We start from the raw sequence: 8,207 nt of genomic DNA on the forward strand, positions 1-8,207 counted from the left end.
AATCCGGAAAAAACAGTCATTTAGACAACTTCCTGTTTGGGTCAACAGGCCTTGAACAGGAAAACAACAAAGGTCATCAGTAAAGAGTTGAGGGAGGGAAAAATTTAGAAAGCGATCAATACGAAACTTTGATAGATTATGATCCACTTTTTCGAAACTCAAATTATAAAATATTTTGTTTGAAGTATTTACGATGCTTTAACCAGATCTCATTAAAAAGTATCATGCATGGTGCATTGTGTAAACAGGGCCCCAGATAGCTTCAACTGGATGAAAAAGTTGTGTAATTTTAGAACTTATCCGGAATGGAATAAATATCGATTAGGTGTATTATCATGATTATTGTTGTATGTTAAAGCAGAAATAGAAGCCAATTGTAACTGGCATGAATTGATAAAACTTCGGAAGTTTTTGCATCTGAAATGTTGTCATTCTCATCAAATAAGATTGATTATTGATTCCAAATATCTTAAAGGAGTTATAACGTACAGAAAAGAAAGTAAAGCTAATAACTTGAATATGTGTTGATGTTTATTTACACAGTATGTGAAAAAGGAACACCAAAAGGTCAGTGTGGATTAGGACCAGGTGGTGCACAATGCCCATGGGGAAATTATTGTAGGAATTCAGTCTGCTGCCAGTTTCGTAAGTAGTCAAATGAACATTGCACGATCCTAAACATTGTTTTGGGGATATACATTTCCGACCGTGCAAGGGCTGTATAGCCAGTCAAGGTCGTTAAAAACTTCCATTTGTTGTTGTTGAGTAAGGTGGATGACTCCTGTTTATATGTTTGGAAGTCACTTGTGCATGTTTGTCCTTCCTTTATTTTGATATTGTTTAAGAATCTCTGTTTGAAGAATTAGCACCAGTGAGAATTGACTCTCCAAGATTGTTAATTAGTCAAAGTAGATGTGCTTTATACCAAAAAGTCATAAAAATACCAAGCTTATAATTAAGTACGTCAGACAGGCGTTCCATTTACAAAATCATCACCAGTGACGCACAAATATATACAGTTGGAGATCTACACAAATGCAAATTGAAGACTACTGAAAACTAAAATTTCATAAAAGGTGGTACAAACTGAGGCTTAGACCATCTATACCTAGGAGTGCCAACGACGTATAGGAGCTAAGTATTTCATCTTTTTTAATTCTCAATTCGACAATAACATTTCACCGGGTACTTGAAAACCATTATAGTTGATATATCTTTGGTAATAATCTGAAAAACGCAATGATGAGGATATATTTATAGGTTGTTGCATAACATGACAGTATAAATAGTTACAAAAAACAACTATGTGGTGAATCGATACATGGCATAAAATCCTATAAAGTATTTGCTGTCTGTAAACATGATTGTTTGCTATAGATACAATTCATGTGGACTCGTTGCTTTCGGTATCTATCGTTCGTGTTCTAACAGTTTTATATCGTCTTTGAATCCGATTTTAACACAAAGTTGAAAAAGATAAGTTAGTTTTTTTTAGTTATTTTACGGATTTTATTTTATTTCTATTCAAATTTCATGGAATGGGGTTTCTGGCTTTAAAATCCACAGGACTATTATTTTTCAATATTTTAAGATATTCATGTACCAACATATAATTATTACCATGAAAAAAAATGTTTTCAAATGATCATGTATTCATGAAAAAATATTTCAACACATAAATTTGTAAAACACTATAAATAAATTAACAGTTCTCTTTCAGTATATACACATATGTATAAGACGAAATGTAATATGTACTAAAATGTATTTCTCTGGTAACAAAATATAAGAAAGTAGTCGATTGAGTATGTTTTTTTTTTTGTTGATATTGATGGTTGACTTATTTTGTATTTTATATCGTGATAGCTTGTAAATATGGCAATCCCCATGGTTCACGTACCTGTGGTATGATTGTCGGATCCAACAATTGTCCGTATGGATATCATTGTATTGGAGGTCCTGCAGATGAATACTTTGCTTGTTGTCCAAATGGTATGTTATCATTGAATAATATCAGTTACAAATTCATCAAGTTACAGCAACGCTTTATCATTTTTATGTTTCCTGTTGACGACGTTAATACAATTCAAGAATATAAAATAGTATAAAACATCTATATATATATATATATATGAAAGGCAATTTTTGTAGGTAATAAACGAGCGAAGATCCAACAGATGTATCCTGAAAATTGTTTCACAATCATCTAATTTTGACATATTTAAATTCAAATACGTGGGATCAAACATTTTACAAAATACATTATATTTTATTTTCTCTGATCAGAAAGGAAAAGTATATACATATATTCCCCCAGTTTTTGATGGGGTTCGTGTTGCTTAGGCTTAAGTTTTCTATGTTGTGTCATCTGTACTATTATTTGTCTGTTTGTCTTTTTATTTTTGGCCATGGCGTTGTCAGTTTGTTCATGTCGTTAGTCTCTAGTGTATCGTTGTCTCATTGTTAATGACAGCGCATCTATCTATTTTCATATGACATGTTTTATATATAACCAAGACTTAAGTAATATAAAGATGTATACGTACAAAAGACAACATATGTAGGTATTGAAAGAACTTATCTTTAGATACCTACAATTATTCGGAAAATGTTCTTATTCTTTTTAGTGTATATATATCTAAACTTTGTCTCTATGGCCATGTGTGTAGTGATGTCTTGTATCTAAATCAGCTTGATATACGGGAAAGTGGATTAATATTCCGTAAATTAGGGTGTTTTCATAAACAGAAAAACATCTGAAGCCTATCTTTGGTTATAGTAATCGTTTTAGTTTAATGTTTAAACTATTAGAAGTTCCAGGCACACAAATGTTGAAAATATACGGCACAGCCCTGCGTTTTTACCTTTGCAAAACAATGTTATGCATGTGAACTTTTCATTTCCACAATAAAAAATTTTACGAAACAGCTTTATCCGAAAAAGGAGTTTCTATTGGAAATACCTTTGTCTATATATACACCGTAGACCCGTAGAATTCTAGCTTTTACGTCCTTTTCTTTCACTTTGGCGGAGAGTTATCACATTTGCTATCATACAACAACTCCTTATTTTATAATTAATATGTGATATGGTTTTATATGGAAAGCCAACCGGCCAAAATTCTTAATTCGTTAATTGTCATTTTGTAACTTGTTACTTCGTAATTTCAAAATTCTTAATTCGTAAATTGTAAATTTGTAACTTGTCACTTTGTAATTTCAAAATGGTTAATTCGTAATCTTGTAACTGTGTAACTTCAAAATTCTTAATTCGTAAACTTGTAACTGTGTAATTTCAAAATTCTTAATTCGTAAATTGTCCATTTGCCACTTGTAACTGTGTAATTTCAAAATTCATTTATTGAAAATCTGTGTTTGCAACTTTGAAATCAACATTTGTAATTTTGAGATTCTTTTTTTGCGACATTGTAATTAATTAAATCTAACATTAGTATACTATTTCTTATTTTGCCATTCTTCATTTGTTACCACGTCACTTAAGCATTTGCCATAGACACGCTGAAATTCATATATTGATGTTTTGTAACTTAAAACACGTCGATTCGTTAAATATCGATTCGTTAAATGTCATCGTTGTATTATTCGAACGATCATTATGACGACAGATGGCGCTCGTTTTCTTTCTTCTGTGTATAAGCATCCTGTAAGTAAGAGTACCTCCATATGGAGTATATACCCTTAGTAATTTAAATCAATTACTTAGTATGTACAGCACATACATACAACAGAAAACAAATAGATAAATAATTGTTTTCTTTTTATATGGCATATATACCATGTATACAGGAACTCGGTTTTATTTTGTTTTCTGAAGACGACAGGTTGAGCTGCGTTCGAGAACGGAAACGACATCATTACTGGAAAACCCAGATAACAAACATATTTTTATATATGTTTATATTAATCCTAAAATTCGATTATCGGACCATTTGATTCTGACTGAGAGGGAATGGATGACATATATATATATATTAATATACATGCCTTCTAAACTTTACTGGTCAAGAAGTAATTGCCGCCGCCCGAATTTTCGTCCTATAAACATTTACAAAATGTTTTGCAGACAAAACGTCTCACAGGATGTTCTCCAATTATTCCCGATTCTCGATTCCCTACCCCTCAACTCCGGCTTCACGTCCACTACTACCGGGATCCTGCCCCCTTGCCACACCCTCCTCACATTTTTCGACTAGTTTGCTCTCCAAAATGAACTCTCACAGACACATTCCCCCCCCCGCAGCCAAGTATGGGCAAAGATTTTCATGGAGAAATTAAATTGTTGTGAACAGATTGGCGAGATTTGTATCTGTGAGGTCTTCCCTCTGACCAGCCAGTAGAAGTACTGGGCTAAAAGTATTTCTCGCCGGCAAATAGTTCTTGCCACCCATTTTAGCGCCTCTCCTGTCCGAAAAGTTATACCTAAATTTGAAGACATAACATCTTCCAGATTGCTGATATTTTGCGCTCTAAAAGGAGCTGTCATATATGAAGATTTTTTCATGGAAAAATAAAAGTAGGGTAAGCAGATTGGCGATAATTGCTTCTATCATGAAAATTGCGAGTTGGCGAGATCTTCTCTCTGACCAGTCAAGGGGGATAGGGATGTCACTTTGGTTGAAAGTGGGTATAGGTGCAATAAAAAAAGAAACCGTGTCATAGTTTTAAGATCATGGTCGTTGACAAAATATCCAAAGGGGACACCAGGACATCACACCGTTTTACTACTAGTATATGTCATGTCTCAACGATCCAGCATTCATTACGTTTTCTGGTTGCCAATGGTCAGATTCCTTTAGACTTTATATATATAACAAAATATTGCATATTAAATACAGTTTTAATATATGTAGTATACATTAACTAAGTGACTCATTTAAAACAATATTTCTTTGCTCATTGAATCATTGAATAGTTTGAATCTCAATGTTAAAATTTTGGAAAAGAATGAAACTATCCACTGCAAATAGATGAAACATCTTTATTTATTTGACTCTTGAGTAATGAAGATATAAAAGTTTTATATCATGTTTGAATAATGGGTGTCAACCCATTTCTCCCATCATATACTAAGTCCATAATTTCCAGCCCAGAACAATATTAGTCTGAATTTTCCGGATCAGTCTTATATTTCGTGTATTTAGTGTGAAATTTTTTACCAGTTCATATATTAAGTCTGAAATTTCCGACCAAGTGACAGTCATATATTTGCCAAGATGAAAAAGGGACCCATTCCAGCGACACATCTGTATATACTCCCTCCAAGGTGTGGTGACCAGTACAGTAGACATACATGCATATTCGAGGTCACCTCTATATAAAACCGAGTCCCTGTATACTAGTATATGCCTTATAAAAACACTTAAATTGTATTTATCTATTTGTTTTCTTTCATATGTATGTGCTGTACATAATAGATTTGAATTACTAAGGGTGTATTCTCCACATGGAGGTGCTCCTGCTTAATGGAGGCTTATACACATAAGAAGAAAACCGAGCACCATCTGTCGCCATAATGATCGTTAGAATAATACAACGATGACATTTAACGAATCGACATGTTTCAAGTTACAAAACATCAATATACGAATTTCAGCGTGTCTATGGCAAATATTTAAGTGACGTGGTTACAAATGAAGAATGGCAAAATAAGAAATAGTATACGAATGTTAGATTTCATGAATTACAAAGTCGCAAATAAAGAATCTCAAAGTTACAAGTGTTGAATTTCAAAGTTGCAAATACAGATTTTCAATATACGAATTTTGAAATCACACAGTTATAAGTGGCAAATTGACAATTTACGAATTAAGAATTTTGACCCCGTTGGCTTTCCATAGTTTTACGCCTTTCCTTAAAAGTTAGATATATTCGTGTTATTGTTTTACAAATATGTTTGTGTAAACATCACATTCTATTATTAACATTACTTTGAATAAATTTAGATATACTACTAACAGTTCACGTAATTTTATTTTTATAGCCCCCTAGACCAACACATTAGTCAGCTGCAATGGTATGTCAAAGATACATCCTGATGTTGAAAACAAGAAATTATGCACGATTGTCATTATAGATGTGTAGATCTTATTAGCCGACTGTTTTGTTGACAGAAATGAATAAGATCAACTATTCCATTGTTTAATAAACTAGACTTTCAATTAAGATAACGGTGTGTTCTGCTTGATGTAGCATAATTCCCTCGTTCATTGAAATCCATCAATGAATGACATACTATTAGTTACCATAGCAATACCACAGTGTACCAGCTAGGGCGAAAATGGAAACCTTCATTGCCTGCATCTAAATATATTCCAATTTTCAGTGTGGTTCGGGTTTAATACACAGTGCAGAGTAATGTGTGTATGTTTTGCAGTTTTATTTATTTTGACTAATGGGTTTCTTTTTTTTTTTCTTAATCGTATTGTTTTCTGATAGCCCTCGTATATATCCTACTATTGTTTAATGTATCATATATACAAATGTTTTGGTATTTCTTCAAGATTTCTTTTTTTTTTTGGCATTTCCCCTTCTAAATGTCAGCCATTTACGTGGTGAGCTATTTCTACCAGAATGTATCATTAGGCCAGTACTCAGTGCGTTGGTACGGACATAATTTATATATACATTTATAAAATACCCTATTAATATATCAAGTGATGATGTTGCAATTAAATTTCCGATTTTTTTAGAAAAGTTTACCTTGGTTGTATTTGCCTGAAGACGTTCGGTTACTAAGGATATGTATTACGCATTCCTGTGGTGTCTGTCGTTGGTGGGGTGTGTTCGTTGTTGTTCTACGATTTGCGTGTTGTGTCGACTTTTGTGTTCTTTGTTTGTGCGTTTCTCTGTGATGAATGTTCTTGCGTGTGTTTGTGCTGTATTTCTGTCACGTGGTGTTGTTATTTTAGTGATATTTTTTAACATTGTCATATAAGCGGGAGGTTTGGCTAGCCATTAAACCAGGTTCAACCCACCACATTTTCTTGAAATGTCTTGTACCAAGTCAGAAATATGGCAGTTGTTATCAAATAGTTCGTTTCTATGTATATTGGCCTTTGTTTTTGTCGCACTTCTGTGTTCCTGTTGTTCCTTTTTTTTCATTTTATAGTTGATGTGTTTCCCTCGGCTTTAGTTTGTAACCCGGATTTGTTTTCTCTCAATCGATTTATGACTTTTGAACACCGGTACTCTGCTGTTGCCTTTATTTACGATAACCAATGAAACAATTATCCACCAGAGACCAACGGACGTCAAAGTATTTAAGTATTTATACAACATCAGATTTCAAATTTCTAGGATTGATATTTTTTTTTGGGGGGGGGGGGGGGGGAGATAATCCGTTACAGCGCTTAATTTTCCAAATTGTTATCCTCTTTTACAACAACGGATACAAACTTTGAGGGTGTTACTGTTCAGTCTCCTTTGTTGCATTCTGCAATTTCAAGCATTCTAAGCTATTTTGTCTTATTTTAAATAAAGAAACAGTCATTTCATCTCAAAGCTATAACTTATCCTGGCTTGTACTGACAAATTAATCATATCTTCCATTGATGATTAGAACGCACTGGTTCACGGGTGCTTGTTAGGAAAAAATCGGTACTTCTGATCTTAGAAAAAGGACAAATATTCCCTTATGTTATATTTTCATATATCTTTTTGTATTATTTAAAGGAAACTTTCAACAATTATTTTACAGTGATCCAAAGTCCTTAAGCTTTAATACCAAAATTACTCAAATAAGTTACATATTGACCTTCCAACCGTTTGAACTTAAGCGTTTACGGTGAGTTTTATGTAGACGAAACGTGCGTCTGGTATACACAACTATAAGCCTCTTAGATTTTATGAATTTATATAACTACACAGTAGTGTCCGGTAATTCCGCCCATCCAGTAAACCCGGCCACTCCCATTTCTTCCGTAATTGTCACTCCCGAGAATATTTCGTCTGCTATTTTATTCATTCAAACTGTCCTTATCACTGCATGTCAAATTTTAAAGAAAAATCCTTTATTACTAAAAATCTAGTAATATATATAATACAGTTCCTAAAGCTAACGATAATCATGTTATTGGTTACACAACTCATTTCTGACTAGAAACATATTTACTGCGCATGGGCGGATTTACCTGCCAAACACATTTCCAATAAAAACAAGGATGACCCGCTTGTTTTGTTGATTTTGAA

General features: G+C 33.2%; 1 long non-coding RNA gene across 1 annotated transcript; it reads left to right on the forward strand.

The window, feature by feature from the left end:
* The first annotated feature begins 1,835 nt into the window (after positions 1–1,835).
* On the forward strand, positions 1,836–6,182 carry LOC127721596 (uncharacterized). Its single transcript, XR_007991330.1, has 2 exons — positions 1,836–1,992; positions 6,001–6,182. It is a non-coding gene; the product is annotated as an uncharacterized LOC127721596 (long non-coding RNA).
* The last annotated feature ends 2,025 nt before the right edge of the window (positions 6,183–8,207 follow it).

The sequence above is a fragment of the Mytilus californianus genome, unplaced genomic scaffold, assembly GCF_021869535.1.
Source record: "Mytilus californianus isolate M0D057914Y unplaced genomic scaffold, xbMytCali1.0.p SCAF_12, whole genome shotgun sequence".
Classification (NCBI taxonomy): Eukaryota; Metazoa; Mollusca; class Bivalvia; order Mytilida; family Mytilidae; genus Mytilus; species Mytilus californianus.